The 22820-nt window shown below is 36.1% G+C and overlaps 1 protein-coding gene across 4 annotated transcripts in view; it reads left to right on the forward strand.

Annotated features, from left to right (window-relative positions):
• Positions 1 to 22820, forward strand: part of LIN28B (lin-28 homolog B) — a 142327-nt gene that overhangs the window by 114236 nt on the left and 5271 nt on the right. The gene's annotated exons all lie outside the window — the stretch shown is intronic.

Below are 22820 nucleotides of genomic sequence, written 5' to 3' on the forward strand. Positions count from 1 at the left end.
TCTGCTTCGTTCTCTCTTCTTCATCTGAGATTCTAATTACATATATGTATATATCAGACCATTTCATATTGTCCCTCGTGTCACTATGAATAACAGAATCTTAAAAAGAAAATAAAGAACTGTAAAATATTAATAGATTCATATTTAGAACTGTAAAATTGAACTCAGGGTTTCTAAAGCAGTTGGAATTCATGGGACAGGATACTGGAGAGAAGAGATCTGTGCAAAGGAGAACTCCTGTACCTCTCCCTCCTTAGTCTTGATTAAGGGCCAGGTTGCATGTGCACAGGTTGAGGCCCTTCAAAGCACAGCAGCAGGCTTTGTTGTCTGGCAGAGAGATAAGCAAAAATATCTTCATATTTATTATATTCATATTTCTTTATTTTCTTTGATTCAGTTTGTGCTATTTCCTTATAATCTGCTTTTTAAGTTCGCTAAATTTTTCTTCAGTTTCTAAGTTACTGTTATTCAATCCATGAATATTTTCATTTTAGATATTGTAGTTTTCAGTTCTAATATTCCTGGTTGTTGTTGTTGTTTTAATAGTCTGTCTTTCTTCCTTCCCTCCGTCCTTCAGACAGGGTCTTCCTTCCAGCCCAGGCCGGAGTGCAGTGGCATGATCATGGCTCACTGCAGCCTCAACCTCCCAGGTTCAAGCAGTCCTCCCATCTCAGCCTCCTGAGTATGTGCACGCCACCATGCCTGGCTTTTTTTTTTTTTTTTTTTTTTTTGGGTAGAGACTGGATTTTGCCATGTTGCCCAGGCTGGTCTGAACTCCTGGGCTCAAGCAGTCCTTCCACCTTGGCCTCCCAAGGTGCTGGGATTACAAGCATGAGCCACTGTGCCCAGCCTCTGTTTTTATTTTTTTCTACCACTATTCCTCATTTGTTCATTCATTATGTCCATCTTTTCTTTTAAGTTGTTGAACATATTTATGATAGCGATTTTGAGTTATTTCCTGCTATTTCCAACATTTGGGTCTTTTTAAGATCTTGACTACTTTTTTCCTTAAATATGGGTCACTTTTTCCTGCTTCTTTTCATGCGTAGTAATTTTTTTATTGTATGTAGAATATTGGGCTGATAGATTGTAGGGAGTCCGGGTCATTTGTTTTCTCTACAAGATGTTGACTTTTGTTCTGGTAGACAGTTTTTGCTTTTGCCAATTTTGTTTTTATTTTAGATTATGGTAGATCTATTTTCATGTTTTGCTTAGTCCTAGGATGCAGTCCTAGGGTACATAGAGTATGATCCTTATTCCTAAGGATCTCAAGTGAAATGCCTGTGTTTCTCGATTTGAAATCCATTGTGGTTTCTTGACTTCTGGCCAGGCCATAACTCCAGTATCTCCCAGCATTTTGTGGCCTTGGATATTTTTGCTTATCTCTCTGCCAAACAACAAAGTCTGCTGCTGTGTTTTGAAGGGTCTCAACCTGTGCTGCACACATGCAGCCTGGCCCTTAATTACGAATAAGGAGGGAAAGGTACAGGATTTGCACAGATCTCTTCTCTCCAGTATCCTGTCCCAAGAATTCCAACTGCTTTAGAAACTCTGAGCTGAAATTTATGCCTTTATGGCTCACTGAGATCCTGCTGTGCTTGTGTTTCATTGTCTTCTTGCCCCTTAGTCCCAAAAGTCTACCCAGGCAGAAAGCTGGGGCAAACATCTGGGCTTACTTTGAGTGTTTCCCTTCTATCAAGCGCTACAGTTTTTTACTACTTATTGTCCTATCCAGTGACAATAAACAGTTGCGTCTTATATCTTTCCCATTGTTATAGCTGTAGACCACAGAAGAGTAAGTCTAATAAGTCTATCATATTCAGAAGCCCACTGAACCTATATACAGTATTCATAACTTTTTTTGTAATGCAGAGATAAAATATCTATACTATAAAAATTACATGTAGAAATTTATTTTGGGGTTGCATGTTGTTTTACAGCCTAACTGTGGTACCATTTCCAGAGATAATTTCTTTATAACCTCTTGTATTAGTTTTTGTTTTCCAATCCATCAGCTATTCCCCATCACCTATTAAAGGATCTGGTCTCTAAGGTCTTTTTATATACGTGACACTGAATTTATGTCTCAGCATGAGGTTGAATTAAAATATATGTGGCATGTTTTCTGCTACACATCATCACTATCATCTGCCATCTGACAGCATAGGAAATTATTTGGCTTCTACACTTATACCTAACATGCAGCTCATTTGAAGAGTGTTGTATTTCTCATTTTTGCAGTGTTGAGTGTTTAATTTGCCTTGATGTGTTATGCTGCTTCAATCAAGGTGATTTTTCTTCCTCTTTCTGCATATGTATATTACTCAGTATAATTTTTATCTTAGTATCCCCGTGTACCTCTTCTTTCATTTTCTTTTACTTGTATGGAATGGCGTAAAGCCAATTTATTTATCATAGACAAGTACAAGCATTGATATTTTATTGTATTATTGTGTAGTTTTACCACTATATTTTAAAATTGAAGTATGTATTAGTTTACTATAAATTACTTTTTTCTATATATTATGGTTAAGGAATATAGATAGTTTAAATTATATGTATATAGAGATTACTTTAAGTTTATTTCAGTATAAGAATAGGGGCATTACAAAAATACTTAGTATAAAAAGGAAATATTGACCTAGTAGTGTTAAGAAGTGTTGCTTTAAACAAGTTAAAACATACTTATTTTATAGTCTGAATCTGAGCAATTCAATATCTGAACGTTTTGGATCTAATTCTACTGGCTGTATGCAGCTCATGGTCCCTTATTTATTTAATTATTTTGTCTTTTATGATTTTTTTAACCAGAAATTCATATTTCTTGAACTTTGGTCTACAGGAATTTTTTGACTCCTGGCTTGACGGTGCATTTTCTCTGAGGAGGGTATGTGTTTATTTTATCATGTTCCTAGAGGTACTTGTACTAACTGGGAACCATTTAAAAAGAAATTCTCAGCTTGAGTTGTAGCCCCACATGAGCTGCAACACCATATAGCATCTGGCTTGTGATATCAGTTCTCAAGGGGGAGATCGTTTTCTCTTCCTCCCACCACATAGTTGGGAGCAGAAAAGTTATCTTGCCTTTTCCCTTCTTTGAGGTAACTACTTTTCATTGATCTTTACATTCTGAGTATAATTTTGGGCAGGGTTTCCAGCTTTCTGTGGGACAGGATCTCCTGTTAGACTCCTAATTCTGGACAGATCTTAGGCTTTGTTTTCTAACTCCTCTGCTGCATCATCCAGTTTACAAGATGAAAGCTTCAGATTGTTGCTAGTGTTCTGTAGATGTCTCCAGAATGAGAGGCTATTTCAGTGCTCCACTTACCTCCCTAGTTTTCTGCTTTCACTTTGTTTTTGGCTTCTAAGCATCACTGACTTTTCAGTGCCATCAGCAAAGCAGTTCAAAGGATGCTTTAGAATATTTTTTCCAGCATTTTTAGTTGTTTTTCAGTGGTATGGTTGTTCAGAATATTTTATATGCTACTTTGAAGGAAATGAAGTGTATTTTTGTATGTAATGTAATTATGTTATATATAATGTCATTTTAATGTATGGTTGTTGCTTTTTAAAATTTGCACTTTTGCTCCTGTGGGTATTTTAAAGGTATTTGTGCCATTTTTCTTTCCCTTTTTGTGAATTGCCTGTTCATGTCCATTGTCTGTTTTTCTATTGGACTCTGGTGATTTTCAAAAGAATATATAGTACATGGCTTTGGAAAGGGCTGCTTTTCTGAGGAAATGAGTCCCCTAGGAAGATCTGTTTCCTAAGATATGCTTGTCAGACTTTGAGGAAGTTTGATACTGGCGCTATGGTTTAATTTTAGTTCCTTAATTCTTTTGTATTTGTTTTATGTTCTATCTGTGGCCTCTTACTATCTCCTACTTGCTAAATCCAGCAGTCTATTTTAATACCTCATCTTGTTTGATCTATTAGCCCCTTTCTTGAATGCGAAACTGTATGTTGTGTGTGTGTGTGTATATATATATGTTTTTTTTTTTTTTAAACTAGGGAGAAGTATCTCTTTTCTTGTCTTCCTTCTACTTTTCTGGCTGTTCCTTCTTAGAAAGCCTAACTGGTTCCTCCACCTGAAAGTTATTAAATAGTGGATTTCCTGAAAGCTTTGGCTGCAGTTCTTGTTTCACTCTTCACATTTTGCTAGGTGACCTCTGAGCTTTAGCTACTGTCTGTTCTTTCAGTGATGTCTCCCAAGTCTGTGACTTCAACCTTAGCATCTCTTCAAGTTTCAGACTCGCTGTGTCTCTAGAGATGCACATCCACATGTGGTTAACTTGTAGTTTTTCCATTACTATTTTATTGAAAAATCATTATAGTGGTAAGTGAAGCTTAGTAAGATTTGACAAAAAATTGATTAGATAAAGGGAAATTGAACTGTGCAGTAGTTTTGCCCAGAAGATGAAGCTTCTGCCATAGAGTTACATTATAGCTCAGTGGGTGCCCGTTACTCTGAAATATTACTAAAATGTATGACAATACTATTTGGCCCAAAAAGTATGGCAAATAGGAATTCATGTTTTTATTGCATTTGACACTAGTCATTTTGCATTTCTTCCACTTTAATGATGCTGCCCTTTAGTACTAAATATTCTTTTTTCATCCTTACATTCCAGCATCTTACAATATTTTCCCTTTTCATTTTCTTTATTCTCATGTTACTGTATTTTTTTTTTTTTTAAGATGGAGTTTGGCTCTTGTTGCCCAGGCTGGAGTGCAATGGTGCAATCTCAACTCACCACAACCTCCGCCTCCCAGGTTCAAGCGATTCTCCTGCCTCAGCCTCCCGAGTAGCTGAGATTACAGACATGCACCACCATGGCTGGCTAATTTTGTATTTTTAGTAGAGACAGGGCTTCTCCATGTTGGTCAGGCTGGTCTTGAACTCCCAACCTCAGGTGATCCGCCTGCCTTGGCCTCCCAAAGTGCTGGGATTACAGGCGTGAGCCACCGTGCCCAGCCTTTTACTCTGTTTTTTAATAATACAAGGTGAAGGTGACTGATTTGCTAATTCATTTTTTTGTTTGTTTGTTTCTTTGTTGAGATAGGGTCTCGCCTTTTTGCCCAGGCTGGAGTGCAGTGGTGTGATCATGGCTCACTGCAGCCTCAACCTACTGGGCTCAAGCGATCTGCCCACCTCTGCCTCCCAAAGTTGTTGAGATTATAAGAGTGAGCCACTGTGCTTGACCTATAATTAATTTTTTGTTTGTTTGTTTCATTTATATTATCCACAGTAATATAAATAGGGTCACAGTGGTTGGTGACTGAGTGGTATGAGCAGACTGATAGATGCACCTGGAGTATCAGTTACAGTGACCGATCTGTGACATGGCATGAAGGCCAGAGATCAGGAATCTACTCCCAAATAGACAGGAAGCTGAGATGACTTCATGGGTTTAGGAGAGTTGACTTCCAGTAAGCATGATGTTTTAAAGCCCAAAATATAGTGACTTTTTCAATAGTGCTTTTTCCATTTCTTTGAGCCAACCAGGTATTATACCAGTAAACACTGTGAATGCAATGATAAATGTAGAATTTATTGGAAGAGATTTGGAAACTAGGGTTGGGTCAAAATGACCTTGAAGAGATGAGTTGAGTTTGAGATTACAAGAAAACATAAAAGTGGGAATAATTTGTGAGTGCTCAGAGTAAAGAAAGTAGTTTGTATATAGGAAGTTGATTAATTTTTCAAAAGGGAGTTGGTAGACAAATATAAGTATAGATCTTGGTGACTCTAGAAAGGTACTGAGAACAAGATAGGAAAATTATATCAGTAAGGTAGAAAGAAAACCACTTTAATATTCTGAAAACCAGATGAAAGAACAGTCCCTAGAATATAGGAATAGTCAGCAAATTCCCAGTACTTAAAACTGTACTACACAAAGATAGTCTACTTTATCATTTCCTTTATCTGCAAATTTTCTGATAGAATTTATATGAACTAAGTTACCCTGCAATTTGATTTTTAGGGACTCCAAGGGGTGAAGCAGAAAAATATTAAATATTTAGACAGTGAACTACATACAGGAAGAAATGCATGGCATCTGCAACAAAGCAAATTAATTTACTAATATTTAATCAAAATGGAACAGTAGGAGATGGTCAAGAAAATTCCAGTATAAAAGGAATGGAAAATAGAAATTAATTATAGAGCATTCATAAGATATATATATTGTATCATTATTGGGCTATTTAGTTTGATCTCTTTAGCATTCTTGTGAAGAGAAAAATATTTTAAGCTTCTTCTGCTATTTATTTTTGCTCTCGCTCCCCCGACCCCCACCCCCCAGTTCATGAGGGCTTCAATTCATCTACCATGAATTGTCTTAACACTAGTGGAGAAATTTCACCTACCATTTATATATGGAGCTTTATAATTAACAAAACATTTTAAAATATGTATCTCATTTAAGACCAACAGCAACCAAATGAAGTAAGTGGAAATTATGCTCATCTTCAAAAATGAATTCTTGAAGTATGAAGCTTACTTATAGATGAGGAAACCCAGAGAGATTAGGTGGTTTTATCATGGACCACCATCTGAGTTACAGGCTGAAATCCTGGATTCCCTTTTTTATTAGATTTGAGGTCATGAACAATGTGTACTTAAACTTTGAAACTTAGGGTTTTTTTTTTCTACTGTAAGATGAAAGTTTTAAAAATATTACATTGTAAAATATATTTAATATTCTGCTCAGTAGTCTTCGTTTCCATTTTCTTTTCCAAGCCAGCCAACTTGCCTTCCTAAACATGTCCTCTACTTTTCTACTTCGGTGTTATACTCAGGCCATTTATTTGCCTGGCATATTTTCTTTCCCATCTCTGCATCTATTTAAACCTTACTCATTTTTATTTTTATTCTAATGTATTTATTTATTTTAGACGGAATATTTTCTTAAATGGTACTGCTCCTTGCGGAGCAGGGCTGACTCTGAGACAGGGCTCTCAGAGTCAGCCTAAACCTTACTCATTTTAAAATAACTTTTAAGTACTATGTTGCAGCCAGGCCAACTCCTTTACAAAGTCATCCCTCTCGCTCTCAGTAATTGTGATTGTGTCATTGTTCTGTTTTGTTTTGTTTTTGATTATGTCATTTTTGGAAAAGACATAACACTTTCTATCTTTCAGCATTTAACAAAATCTACATTTTATTAGCCATTGCTATACCAGGAAGAACAGTCGTCAGCAACAGTTACCATTTGACCCCAATGAACTGTTTTAAAATATATTTTTAAGTGATATTACAAATAATTTAGAAATATATAAATCAAAGCCTGCTTTAAAAACTGCATTGGAAATTAGCAAGAATTTAACAAACTCAAATGTTTCTTGCATGTGTTTCTGGTATGAAGATACTAATTTTCATAATGGGTGATTTCCGTTGAATGCAAGTAATTCTGCATGAATGATCCTGGAACATACCTATTTTGGAAATACTGATTCAGTTTTCAAATACATTTCTAAGAGGTTCCAGCTTATTGTTCTTGGTGGTTCTTGCATTTACATCCTCAAAATGAAATACTTTTGAAAGTTTTCAGGGCTCGTAATTTTGTTAGAAGGTGGTCATTTTCTTTAGCCTATGACAAAACATTTTCATTTTTAGACATTGATTAGAATGATCAATTCAATTGATTTTTTTCATTTCTATGTTATTTCCTTTCAGTCAGTGCCTTAAGCATTTGTCCACTTATGAGCCATATTTCTTATGTATGGTTTCTTATGTAAATTTCTTAGTACAAACCTCATAAAAGGTAAAATACTGTCACGTGTTCTTTTAGTAAAACTTTTTGTCCAAAAATGTTGCATGATGACATCCTGTAGAATGACTAACTGGGTAACAAATTTCCTTTTTGTCCTTAGAAATAATATTGTTTACTCATTGATTCAGTGAATATTTATTTATTTGTCTTATATAAAGGCTCATACTCTGAGATTTAGTTTATACAATTACATCATTATAATTAGAGTCTAGAGTACTGCTAGATATCTTTTTGTATTTATGCTCTTATTCATCTTCTCTCTGCCATTATGGACAGAAATGAAAATTTCTGAATTCTCAGCTGTGTTCAATGTAAGGTTAAAAAGAAAAAGATTATAAAAAACACTGTCCCAATGTCTTTGGTACATTCTTGGAAGATCAGGCAATACTTTAAGCAAGGCCGAGAAGGGCGGATCACTTGAGGTCAGGAGTTCAAGACCAGCCTGGCCAACATGGTAAAAACCCATCTCTACTAAAAATACAAAAATTAGCTGGGCATGGTGGCGCATGCCTGTAGTCCCAGCTACTCGAGAGGCTGAGGCACAAGAATTGCTTGAACCCGGGAGGCTGAGGTTGCAGTGAGCCGAGATTGCGCCACTGCACTCCAGCCTGGGCAACATAGCAAGACTCCATCTCGGGGGGGGAAAAAAAAAAAGGTAAAGTAAAGGATAATAAAACAGCGATGATTTCTCTATTTTATCATCATTGCTGGGCACAGTGGCACATGTCTACTTGAAAGAATCATTTGAGGCCAGGTGTTTGAGGCTGCACTGTGCTACAGTCATGCCTATGAATAACCCCTGCAGTCCAGCCTGGGCAACATAGTGAGACTCAGTCTTAAAATTTTTTTTTTTCAGAATTCTATTTTTCAATACGTCTTATTAAATATAATAGTTATAATTATTATATTATAATTATTTTATCTTTTAGTGTAGTTGGAAATAAGTCCCAATACTATGAAAGATCAAAATGTTTCAAGATATAGGAAAAACAAAAGCACTGAGAAGAAACAAAAAAACTAAAATTGGGCCCAATAATTCAGTGTTAAAGCTAGTTGGTGAAATAGAAGTCTCTGTGCCTAAAAGTGCTTATAAATGTTTCTTGCATCTTATGTAGTGGCTCTGTGGTGCATATTTACTGTATGTTAAAGGATAATTTTCAAAAAAGGCAGCATTATGATTTTTATGCAAATATCAGAAGAATAAGTGTTAAAGAATTTATTGAACACAGTTAAGTGAGAGAACCAAATGTTGTAACTTGTTCAAAGGAGAATCAAAGAATAGACATATTTGTAGATCAGGTATATTGACATGAATATGCAAATGAAGCCAAAACTGGCTTTTCCCACAGTGGGGAAGGGAAATCAGTTGACTCTCCACTTTCCAGGATAGAATTTGCCCCTCTGTAAAGAAAAATGATGTTGTATTTCTATCAGTTATCAGTCATGGAAAGAGCTATAAAATAACCCTCTTAGAATCAGAATCAGATAATCCAGAAGCTGGGTTCCAGATGTTTTCCACTGAAGCACAGCTTTCCCCCGCACATATATTGCATTCATTCAAATTACATGTCAAACACATAAAGAGAACTTTACATTCAGAGTGGTAAATAGCACTGCCATTTGTAGCTATTGTATTTTTAAATGTTTATTTTCTGAAATAAATATATTTTTTGAATAAAAAGCTCAAGTATTGCCCAAACAAATTTACCTCCTTTTACCACACCAGTCAGGGTATCATTCAATACTTTTTAAAGAAAAATCTAGAAAAAAATATTTAGTGTCTTTGTTTCTCTTGTTCCACTAAGAGAATAAGCCAAGTTCTTCATGGAAAGTTCCTCCAGCCAAATCTAGAGGGTGACCAAAGGAGATGAAAACTCATCATTCAAATACTTAAGGAACTGTACTCATAATAAAGCGATTTTTTTGGCTTACAGAATATGTGCAAATAAATCTCTTAACATGTAGAATCTAGCCCTAATGATTAGAAGTTATTAAGAGTATTTGGACTTGTATAAACAATCTGGTTCTATCTGGGGATTCTCCAGGGATTCAACGGCTCTTCCCATACTTACCTTCAGATTTTACCTCCACCAGTGGCTGTGTATTCACAGGGTCACAGCCTCGAAATGTTCAAATAGGAAGACAAGATCCCTTAAGGGATCAGTGATCAGAGAAAAGATCTGTAGGGATGTCTTAGCAGCTTGACCATCAGGCTTTAGTCATAAAAAGATTATGACATGAAGGGCACCCTCAATCAGCAAGGAGGAGGAAAGGAAGTAGCCATGAGGCCAAGAACACCATACAAGACTTTATCTTGAGCTCTAATTTTTAAAGTAAGACCTACACAAGAGAAGATAATATCACAGTTTACAGAGGTTATCTGAACATGGTAGCAATTTTCCTTGTTCAGTTTTTACTTACGTACATGGTGAACAGTTGAAGAACTGCTGATTCTTGGCAAAAGGCAATATATAGTCTGTCACTGGAAGACCAGTTGGGCCAGAGGGAGAAATGGACAGAGGTCATTTACTTCTCATTTATACTTCATCATTTTCCTCAGCGGTAGCTAGTGCTGGAATGGGAGACCAAACTTATCGATCATTAGAAGCCTTTCCTTTCTGACTTGAGCAAAATGGTTTTAATTCCTTCTGATTGCTGTGTAGCTGTCAAGACAGGTGATGGCTTGGGACAGTCTTCTTTTGGCTCTTGCACATGAATTTGTACTGAGAACACATTTTGGTTAAATCATATCAGGCACTGTGTTCTAAGACCACTGGCCCTCTATAAATGCTTTTAATGCTATTCATATAAACATTGTCAAAATGGAAAGATGATTAATATTTCTTACTAATTCAATAATGTAATAATAATGCAGGGGGCTGGGGGTATTCTGGCTCACACCTGTAATCCCAGCACTTTGGGAGGCCAAGGTAGGTGGATCACTTGAGCCGAGCCTAGAAGTTCGAGACCAGCCTAGGCAACATAGTGAGACCTCGTCTCCACTAAAAATACAAAAATTAGCCAAGGCATGGTGGCACACACCTGTAGTCCCAGGTACTTGGGAGGCTGAGGCAAGAGGATTGCTTGAGCCCAGGAGCTCTAGGCTGTAGTGAGCTGTGATGGTGCCATTGCACTCCAGTCTGGGTGACACAGCAAGACCCTGTCTCAAAAAATAATAGTTAGTAAGTAGGAAGTGCTAGTAGTTAGTAGTAAGTGCTAGTAATTCAGTAGTCAGTCAGCCATACACCAATAGAGAGGTGTTTTAACATTCTGTCTTCGTAAAAACTCAGATTCTACCAGCATTATTAGTTGCATCAAAGGTAACCCAGTCATAGGTAACTTCAAAGCTTTGAATAACCCAGAAGATATTTACTTTGCTAAAACTAGGGTAACATCTTTTAATCTAGCGCCCTTTTGCCCCTGGCTTGCAAACAACCAGTATAAATTTGAAGCTGTTATCTAATCTTGTATGTACAGTACATCAGTCATGCCACCAAAATTGATTCTTGACTTCTATACGTCTTTCTTTCCTTTGGAATTTCTCATGTTCTCTCTTCCTTCTGTGTTTTAATGAAGAAGTGTATGTGATAAAATGTGAGCTAGTCACTATTTTATAGTCCTTATTTTGTATACCTAAGGTATTTTTAATATGGTGTTAAAATTCTTTTATGTATTGTTTGGACATTTACATCTACTTCTCTAGATAACAAATTATTGCCTCACTTATCAGGTAATCATGATGGAATTCTTCTTTTAAAATTTCTTGTGCTCTGGTCAAATGTCCTAATAGTAAGACATTTTACATATATATATATATATATATATATATATATATATATATATATATGAAAGATATGACTTTAGAATGACTTACAAAATAATGTTATATTAATAGATAAAAAGAAGGCTGGCTGCAGAACAAAAGCCTAAAAGAAATCATGCAATGAGAAGAAAAAAATATTTATAAGAGTTGACACAAAGCTCTAGTGGAATTGTATTTCTTCAGGCTGAGCTGATGCTTATTTACAGCAGATGTCACACCTCTGACACTGTGAATTTGAAATAGTCTGGTGAAAAAAGCAAGCAGCCCTGATGGTTTTAAGTTTTCGGCAAGGCTGCTCTAATAAGTGAACAAACATTTCCAGACTGCATATTATAATCTGATTCTTCCATCTAAGCAAGCACCTAATTTTAACCATTTCAAGATAAGTTAAATATTGAACATCTTCCCTTCCTTTCATAATTGATAGTAGTACTAACCTTTTAAAACACTTTAACTCAAAGGTCAGTAAGACCAAATAGAGTCAATAAACTATCTTGCTTCCAACAAGGATGAATGTAAACCTGCAGTTAGGATAGTTAAAACACTACAACAGCAAAAATGCATGTGGCTTTTATTTATTTGTGTATATGTGTGTGTGTTACTCCTGAACTGGACACTCCTTCTTAGTTGTCTTGGGTTCTGAAAGCAGCACTGGCCGAGTACCCACTGCATGTGAGACTGGGTCCTATTTCATAACAAACTGCTTTTACTCCCAGGAAATTGGAAAGCATGAAGTTATCTGTGTTTGAGTACATCTTTCTCTCTCTCTCTCTTTTTTTAAACTTTTCCATTAGAACAGATTATCTGTCTGAGATGTTGTTTATCATGTAAGAGAGAGATAACATTTATATTTGAAATAAAGTTTAAACTTATGACCTAGAATTCATTATTATGCTCCTTCTCAAGTTACAGTACAAAGTAGAAAACTTTCATCAAATGAATATTGTTCCATTGATTTGACACAGAATCTACAAAGTACTTTTAAACATAATGGAATGATATATAAAAATGTCTGGTTTATAGCTATGCCTGATTGAAGTGCCCTTATATGAAAAATGCTCCCCTTTGCCCCCATGCCTCCAGTGATTTCTCTCCCCTTCCATGTCTTGTTTGCTTTTAAAACTGCTACATTTCATCCCCATTTCTCAGTGACCTGCACCACCATTCATTACATACCCATTCCCCGCATTTTTCCTCTTACCTTCTTGTTTTTATAAGATGATAAAAGGTTTGTGAATAGAGCTATTACTGTATTTTAGCTGGTTTTCAGTATACTTTGGTGCATTTTCACTGATGTTATGAGATAGTTGATGGCATTAATCAGAGAAAGTGTCCAAAAGCTAATAAACCTATGACAATCCAAAAACCAGTCAGGAGAAGATATTAAATGAGATAAAATGTGTAAATCTTAACCATCCAGCTAACTATTCACATACCTTTCATTGGCATCTAATACAAAGTTGTGCACATAGTAGATATTCTTCAATTTTTTTGTCCATTTGGTTTTCATTTGATTCTATGAAAATGATTAAATGAATATTATAAGCAGTTGAATCCACTAGCAGACAATGTGTCTAGTTAATTTCTCATCATATAATCAGATGATAAAAGAGGTTAGAACAGTAGTTGATAAATTTTTTTAAAAATTAGTTAAGTTGGTCTGAACACTGAGCTTTAGGGGAGACATAGAGTATTCATTTCCACTGCCAGCAGTTCAGAGTTTGAATTTACTTTGGTTCCATGAGACCACAGGCTGATCCCTGCTTGTTACGCTGAATAGTACTGGACAATACAGAGCCTTCCAAACACACACGATTTATTATGCAACAGAAAGAACCAAATGGCAATTATACTAACTGAATTTTGCTTTTTATTTGATGATACTGAGCACCTACCCATAGGGTGGTCTGATTAAATAGGTTTAAATACTATCTTTTATGGACTTCCTTTTCTTTAGGTATGGAAAACAGTGAGCAGTAGTTATCTTATTAATGGCATTATTTTAAGCACAATGTAGTTTAGATATTAGGGTTTTGAAAAATAACATACTTAATCATTTTTATAAAAAGCAGAGATCTTATTATATTTATACTGACAAGAAAGTAATTTTCTATTTAAATGCCAACAGAGGCCGAATGCAGTGGCTCACACCTGTAATCCCAGCACTTTGGGAGGCCGAGGCAGGCAGATCACTTGAGGCCAGGAGTTTGAGACCAGCCTGGCCAACATAGTGAAACCCTGACTCTACTAAAAATACAAAAAATTAGCTGGGTGTGGTGGTGCACACCTATAATCCCAGCTACACAGGAAGCTGAGGCATGAGAATCATTTGAACCTGGGAGGTGGAGGTTGCAGTGAGCCAAGATTGTGCCATTGCACTCCAGCCTGGGCAACAGAGTGAGACCCTGTCTCAAAAAGCAAAACAAAACAAACAAAAAAACAGAATTTGGCCATGGAGAGAAACGTTTGCAAGAGCATGTCCATACTAAACAAATTTATATGCTGTTCAAAATTATTTTAGATGTAGGCAATAGAAGATGGAGAATTAAAAGAGTTATTATGGGAAATCAGTAATTGTTAATTGGTAATGATGGTGAAATTTAGGGAAAGTAGCTATTGATTAAGGAGCTGTAAATTTGCTGGGTGCAGTGGCCCACGCCTCTAATCCCAGCACTTTGGAGAACCAAGGTGGGAGGATTACTTGAGCCCAGGAGTTCAAGACCAGACTGGGTAACAAAGTGACAGCCCGTCTCTACAAAAAATTAAAAAAAAAAAATTAGCCAAGCATGTTGGCACACACCTGTCGTCCCAGCTACTGAGGGATGCTGAGCCCTGATTATGCCACTGTAGTCCAGCCTGGGTAACAGAGCAAGACCCTGTCTCAAAAAAAAAAAAAAGCTGTAAGTTATCATCCATTTTGATGACACAAGTATACATTGAACCTGTTCTTGATTGATAAATTATAAATTGAACAGAGAAACCATATCTGAAGTTAAACTCAGTAGGTTTTTGCAGTGTGTGCCTTCCAGGGATCAGTGATGGTAAAAGGTTGAGGAGCTTTTCTGCCATCACAACCAGAAATTTCAAGGATCCATTCTCAATAAGGAAATAAGAGATATATACACACACTTCTTCCCTCCCTTGCTTACTCCCTTATTTCCTTCTCTTTCCCTTCCTCCTTCCCTCCTTCCATCCCTCCCCTCTTCCTTTCTGAGGCATGAGTGAGTAACCTGTTGAAAACTGTTTTGAGAGATTTATTCTCTTTTGAACCACATTCCATATAGTGGGAAATATTGTCAGTGCGACACTTGAGTTTGTTAATAGCTGTAGTTCTCAAGTAGCTGCACATCACCATCTCCTGGGAAACTTTAAAAAGTACTGATGCTTAGGGCATCATCCTCAAAGATTCTGGTTTAATTGGTCTAGAGTAGGACCAAGGCATTAGTATTTTTTGAAAGCTTTCAAAATGATTCTGAGTCACTGGTAGACAGGCTCACTGTCAGATGACTAACAATAATAATGAAGGTCAATTACACAATGGCAATGGAGTTTTATAATTATAATTGCTCTTTTTCTTTTTTAATTACACAAATAATATATCAGTTCTTTCTTGTTATTTAAAAAAGAAACTATACAAAAATTTACAGAGTAAAAGTGAAATGCCAGCCAGGCAAGGTGGCTAATGCCTGTAATCCTAGCACATTGGGAGGCCAAGATGGGAGGGACTGCTTGAGCCCAGGAGTTAGACACCAGCTTGGGCAACATGGCAAAACTCTATCTCTACCAATAAAACCACACACACACACACACACACACATTGGTGGTGTATACCTGTAGTCTCAGCTGCTAGAGAGTCTGAGGTAGAGGATGATTGGGTATAGGGAGGTCCGGGCTGCAGTGAGCCGTTATCACGCCACTGCACTCCAGCCTGGGCAACAGAGCTAGACCTTGTGTCAAGAAAAATAAAATGCCCTTTCACCGTACTATTTTCCCTGGATGTAACCACTCTTTATTTGTCAATTCACTGTATTCCCTCCCAGTGGTTTTTACATTCATTCATTTGACGGAGTCTTGCTCTGCCACCCAGGCTGGAATGCAGTGGTGCAATCTCGGCTCACTGCAACCTCTGCCTCCTGGGTTCAAGCGATTCTCCTGCCTCAGCCTCCTGAGTAGCTGAAATTATAGGCACGCACTACCATGCCTGGCTAAGTTTTGTGTTTTTAGTAGAGACGGAGTTTCACTGTGTTGGCCTGGCTGGTCTCAAACTCCTGACCTTGTGATCCGGCCGCCTAGACCTTCCAAAGTGCTGAGATTACAGGCATGAGCCACTGCACCTGGCCGGTTTTTACATGCATTTGAAAATGCACACAATTACTTATAATCATGTCTAATGTCTTTGAAACATGAATGTGATCATACCGTATTTATGTATTATGCCGTGGTTTGCTTTTTTTACTTAACAATTTGTCTTGGAGATCTTTCCATGTCAATACATATAAATTTACCTCAATTTTTAAAAAATTATTTCATTATTCTACTATCTGCAAAATGTTTTTTGGTATATGTGGCTTTAATTTATTTTTCATTTTAACAAGTTTATAGCTTTACAATAACAATTAGTTATTGTTAGCATTATTATTATAATTTAATTTTTCTAACTTTTTACCAGTATGGACAATGCTGTTGTTAATATCTTAGTACCTGAATCATTGTGTTTATCAGTGAATATTCCTGTAGAGCAAATTCCTAGAGTGAGAGTTACTAGGTCAGAGAGTATGTGTATTAATATTTTCAAATATGCTGTCAAATTGTCCTCCAAGAGAGGCAGTCTCAATTTACATTCACTCCAACCAATATAATCTGATTGCAATATTTCAGAGCCTAAATAAATCATTCATACTGCAGTGTGATTTAATGGGCTAACTAAAATTTCCATCTTCTCTCTTTTGACTGGAATTTTATTGAGTGAGTTTGATAGCACTGATTATATAGCATATCAGCTTAAAATTCCAATTTATAATCTTAAACATATGATTAAAGAGAATAGAAAAAGTATTCACAAATTTTTAGACCAAGTTTTTCAACATGTAAAGTATAGGAGAGATGAAAAGAAAATTCAGCCTTGGCAGTGTAAAGAATCTGCATTGGACTACTCCCAGTCTTTTGTTTTATAGATGGGATGCTCAAAGAAACACGCTGACCTCCCCAGTAACAAAGTCTCAAGAAAAGTCTACTTCAATTCTTTTGTGTCTGTGTGTGTGTGTGTATTAGTGTTTTAAATTCAAGATCCTAGATATTTTAGACTTACATATAATAAAATTACATCAATATTGTTGGGTATAACATTTTTATGTAATCAAAATGGAAGTGAAATTTAATTGCTTTCAATTAAAATTCCTTTCTAGATAATCTCTAAATTTCTTCATCAATACAATTTAGATATTGTAGTTCCCAATTCATAGGCTTTGGGGGTGGATTAAATTATATAACACATTAAAAACCTTTAGCACAGTGTCTAGAATTTAGTAAGCTCTCAGTGAATTGAACCTGTTTATTATTTCTGTTATTACCATTTTAATTCTCTTAAAAGTATGTTAAAGTATGTTTAGTCCTTCTGTATATAGAATATTTTGTTTTTAGCATGATTAAGGTAACAGAGGGGCATGATGCTGGCTTCTATATTCCAGAAGATCCAAATGAAAACTTTTCTGGTGTTAAATGTGTATTTATTATCTAGGAAACTTTTTAAAAGAACATAAATCATCAGTATCACCAACTAACTATTTTTGAAAACTCAGTGTTTTTACCACTGTACTTAGAATATATAAAAATTTAAGTATGGAAAACATACTTAAATAAAAATTAACTTTACTAAAATTGTTATTGTTTAACTGGCTTATAATCTTATGAATTTGGTTATGAGAAGAATGAAATAAAAGAAACTAATTCATTAAAGTATAGGTTGATAGAGGTCAGAAGACATGTACACTATTAAAGAGACTTACTAGTTCTGTGACTGATCAAAGTTTCCTAACTCCTCTCTTGGTATTTTGGGGCTAGTCCTGTGGAGTGAGTAAACAATACCCAAATGTTTATTTAGATTGTGTAGAATCAGTCAGAACAAAATGAGGCCTTCTTTGGGAAGGTTGGTTCCAGGATCTGCCCCTCTTACCTTCAGGAGGTACAGGGTAGGCAGATTGCTTCCATCAATATGCTCTGGATCCTTTGCTTGTCAGCTCTCTGTGGTTCTCTAATAACCTTTCTGCCCACCCACCTCCCCACCACCAGCTGGCTGTGATCCAGCACTTCCATGTGTTCAGTTGATTGGCACACAATTTTAATTAAATAACAAGTATTAAAACATACTAGAATAAAAAATAATAGAGCTGAGGGATGTTATTAGTATCATTTCTGGATTTTAGTTGGACTGTACCAAGGTTTAAAATGATCTCTTCAAAGAATCAGTTATTTTTCCTTCAGTTTAGTTCCTGTAATTTTTTTCAATCTGTGACTTTTCTTTAGCCCCTCTGCCTCCCATTTGGAAACTTTATTAATCCTTTTTTTAGTCCGTTTTTCCCAGGAATTTTTATGAAATTCCTTTTCTGTATTCGTACCTTCTTCCTGCCCAAAGCTTGCACTTCTTTCTCTACTCTTTTCTCTGTCCCTGATACTGCTTTACGTACTATCTTTCAACAATTCCTTCCCCTTCAGAAGCTTACAGATCACTGTCAAAATTATCCTTAATGCCCCCATCAGACCCTCAGAATGTGGATTTGAGTTTACATATAAATTCTTATTAAGTTAAAATGTTCAAGTACTGTGAAGAATCCTAAGATACATTTTTTTCCATTATACTTTTAGACAAGCAAATCTGGATCTTCCTCTGTGGTATCGCCCCTCTTCCCAATTTTTTTCATCACTCTCAGGATCGAGGGGGAATATATAACTGATGAATATTTTCATTTACACCATTGGAATATTATTTAAAAATTAATGTCTATATTTTAACCTAGTGGTTGTCCGCTGTGCTCAGCTCCATTATTGCTGATATCATTTGAAAATATAATCTGCTTATTCAGTTGTTTGGATCAAAAAATGCAAACATTTTTAATGGTCATAGCAGATCTAAATTCTGATTTCTGAATTAGTTTTCATTTTTTGATGAAATCCTCAGAAATTTGGGTATGTTTTGATTAACTTATTAACTAGTGTAGGTGTTTGGACTTGATTTTTAAAAACTCATGTAATTACCTCAGAATATAATTAAATAGTTCTAAAGGTCTAAACAATTTGTTTTTATTTATTTAACCATCATAAGTGCCTCTATTCTATCCATTGTTGCCATTCTTTCATTTAAAATCTTTTCTTTTTTTTGAGACAGAGTCTCGCTCTGTCGCCCAGGCTGGAGTGCAGTGGTGCAATCCCAGCTCCCTGCAAACTCCGCCTCCTGGGTTCACGCCATTCTCCTGCCTCAGCCTCCCAAGTAGCTGGGACTACAGGCCCCCGCCACCATGCCCGGCTAATTTTTTGTTATTTTTAGCAGAGACAGGGTTTCACCATGTTAGCCAAGATGGTCTCGATCTCCTGACCTCGTGATCTGCCCGCCTCGGCCTCCCAAAGTGCTGGGATTACAGGCGTGAGCCACCGCGTCAGGCCTTAAAATCTTAAATTATAAATCTTATTTTGATAGTGTCTCAAAAATGTTGACTTTGATTTGATTGTTAATTATCTTCTATCTTTAAACGCTCCTTAAATAAGAAATAATACTTGTAGAATATGCTAGCTCATTAGAATTACAGTATTTATAAAATGATTTTATGAAGAACTTGATAACCGTCTAAGATTAAACTGAACATTTTTGTTTATTTTATCTTTGTTTGTTAAAACAGAGTCTAGCCCTGTTGCCCAGGCTGGAATGCAGTGAAGCAATCTTGGCTCACTGCAGCCTCTGCCTCCCTGGATCAAGCAGTTCTCCTGCCCCAGCCTCCTGAGTAGCTGGAACTACAGGTGTGCCCCGCCACGCCTGGCTAATTTTTTGTATTTTTAGTAGAGACAGGGTTTTGCCATGTTGGCCAGGCTGGTCTCAAACTCCTGACCTCAAGTGATCTGTCCACCTCAGCCTCCCAGAAGTGCTGGGATTACAGGCATGAGCCACTGCACTTGGCCTTTTTTTATCTTATTTGTAATGCATGAGAAAATATCCTTTGTGCCATTGGTTCAACATTTAATAAAGTACTTAGCATGAATAATTTTATTTTTTATGTTGGACTATGGGAATATATAATAAAGTATGAGTATAGTTTTCTTTGTATGGTCTTTTGTTTGTGTGAGACTATGTCCTTATATTTCTTAAGCATATAGCTAAAAATGGACACACATGATATTTTTATGCTCACATCACAATGTAAAATTCATTCCAACTACAAAGGCAAACTGATGTGGAACAGTGTGGAGGGTGAACAAAGGGGACTAAAATCATGTATAGCTTGTATGGAGTATATAGTTGTGGTATAATTTGTGAGCTGCAAGGTAGCTGAACATTTCTATTTTGGTGTCAGTCCCTTGGGAAGGAAGGGGTTTCATAATGGAGAGTGATCTGTACTCTTAGTAAGAGTGATTGACACTGAATGATTAAATAGAAGAGAATATAAATACCACTCCTCCCCCTTTTAAGGCTAAGCACATAGACACTAAATGCAAATCTTTTCAATGTGGAAGAAAGTCTGGCCTAATGATAGCACATATCAGGAAAGCCAAGGGGGTGAATTAACTATGCAGATCAAAATGTAAGGAAACCAAAATTATATAGCATCCTTAAAAATAACTTTTATAGCCCAAATCTAAAGGTAAATGCACAGATAGAGGGTAATTGAAGATCCCATTTGTGAAAGTAGAATACTGACATCAGGCTCCTGGTCAATGAGTGGGCAAAATGGTTCCCTGAATTGGATAACACAGTGCATACCACGGTGACTGATAAAATTGATGTGTCTGCAGGAGAGCCAGCCCTATTACTGAAGCCTTTAACCTATTTTCTGTCTCTTTGAAAATGAGCTCCTGAGTGGAAGTTATCCTCAAGGAAGTGAATTTAATTCAAAAGAAGATATTTTATAGATGGGCAACTTTAATTTAAGAATTCACTTACCTATTGTAGAGGAGAACTGTGTGGGAAAATATATTATTATAAGTAATGTGGTTATATTTTTCAAATATGTCATTTTTTAGTGTTGTTATTTTGAGAACCTGAATTTTAAGCATTAGCAAGTAAACTTTATTATTTAATCTTACACTCTCTTAGAACATATGGCTGAAACAATATTGAATCTGCACTGTAATACTTTATTAAGATATGTAATTATACAATGAATAATTTAACTACAACATGTGATTTCTTGTTTTTTTTTTCTCTTTTTGAAAATATGATTCAGTCTGTCCTAAGATAAATACTTGTTAATCATTGCAAAGAATAAAAGCCCATCTTATAAATTCATTATTCTAAAGTATATAAGGTAATATTGCTAACTGGAGAAGCAGGCAATAGTTACCCTAATTTTTGCCAATTAAAAAATTCACTGTTCAATTTATGCCAGGAGATAAAATACTAAATATCCTATATACACTGCTTAGTAGGTTGTTAGTACCTTAGTAGTTTGTCTATGAAATATAAGGTAGTATAAATTATTAAGTTTGATGTTCTCACACACATACAAATATAAGTCATCATAATTCACTTTTTGTTGTGAGTCTGGACTTAAGCCAATTTTCTCAGTTAACACTTTTTTTGTTGTTGTTGTTGGAGATGGAGTCTCACTCTGTCGCCAGGCTGGAGTGCAGTGGCGCAATCTCGGCTTACTGCAACCTCCGCCTCCCAGGTTCAAGCAGTTCTGCCTCAGCCTCCCGAGTAGCTTGGGACTACAAGCGCGCGCCACCATGCCCAGCTAATTTTTGTATTTTTAGTAGAGGCAGAGTTTCACCATGTTGGCCAGAATGGTCTGGATCTCCTGACCTCATAATCCGCCTGTCTCGGTCTCCCAAAGTGCTGGGATTACAAGCGTGAGCCACCGCCACCCAGCTAGTTAAAACATTTTGTTATTATTTTTTAAAAACATTATAACCTGGCTGGGTGCGGTGGCTCACGTCTGTAATCCCAGCACTTTGGGAGGAAGGGGCAGGCGGATCACTTGAGGTCAGGAGTTCAAGAACAGCTTGGCCAACATGGTGAAACCCTGTCTCTACCAAAAATACAAAAATTAGCCGGGCATGGTGGCACATGCCTGTAATCCTAGCTACTCCCGAGGCTGAGGCAGGAGAATCGCCCAAATCCGGGAGGCAGAGGTTGCAGTGAACCGAGATCACTGCACTCCGGCCTGGGCAACAGAGTGAGATTCCATCTCAAAAAATATATATATATAACCTGTTGTTCTTTGTGCTTCATAAATGAGATTTATGGAGTCATAAATGTATTTGGAAAATAAAATAGAAAGCTCTTAAAATATTTCATTTGGAGACAAGTCATTAAACAAATTCTGTATTTAAAATGAGATTTAAAACCTTTGGTAAATATAAATTTTTCTTAGTTTCTTCCACTAACGGTTTTTTTGTTACTTTTAATATAAAATTTTAGAAGAAAATCTGATTGAACAAATATACCTCTGAAAAAATTTTCTTGCTTAGCTTTCCTTGCCAAGCTAAAAGCTGAACTTTCAAACATCTAATACAAAGCCATGTCCCCAGTGTGCATTCACATATTGTGGACGGATTTCCATTTATTTTAACTTAAAAGAGATCACCCTAAAAGAAAGCTAATTTCTTACAAAAAAGAAAAGAAAGTTAACTTTTCTCATCATTGAACTAGCATGAACCTTTATTAATTCAATCTAAGTATTTAGAAGCTTTCTTTTTTTAGCACTGTTCTGATTCAGACATTTACTCTATTGCTCTAAAATTACTTGGTAATTTGCCAGATATCATCCTGACTTTCTGACTAGACTCTGACTTTCTTATATATCAAATTTCACTGCATTACTTAATTTTATACAAAGGAAAAAATTTTTTCCAGTTTAGCTGGTTTCTACAGTCAAAATAATTAACATTCAAAGAAGTGTTAAACTTTTAAATTTGGTCTAAAATTTTGCCAGTTTCTGAATGAATTGCCACTTTGTATCATGCCAACAGCTGTATTTCTACACTCTTGTTTTTAAAACTGGCTTGTTGTTTTTTGT

The sequence above is a fragment of the Pan troglodytes genome, chromosome 5 (assembly GCF_028858775.2).
Source record: "Pan troglodytes isolate AG18354 chromosome 5, NHGRI_mPanTro3-v2.0_pri, whole genome shotgun sequence".
Taxonomy (NCBI): Eukaryota; Metazoa; Chordata; class Mammalia; order Primates; family Hominidae; genus Pan; species Pan troglodytes.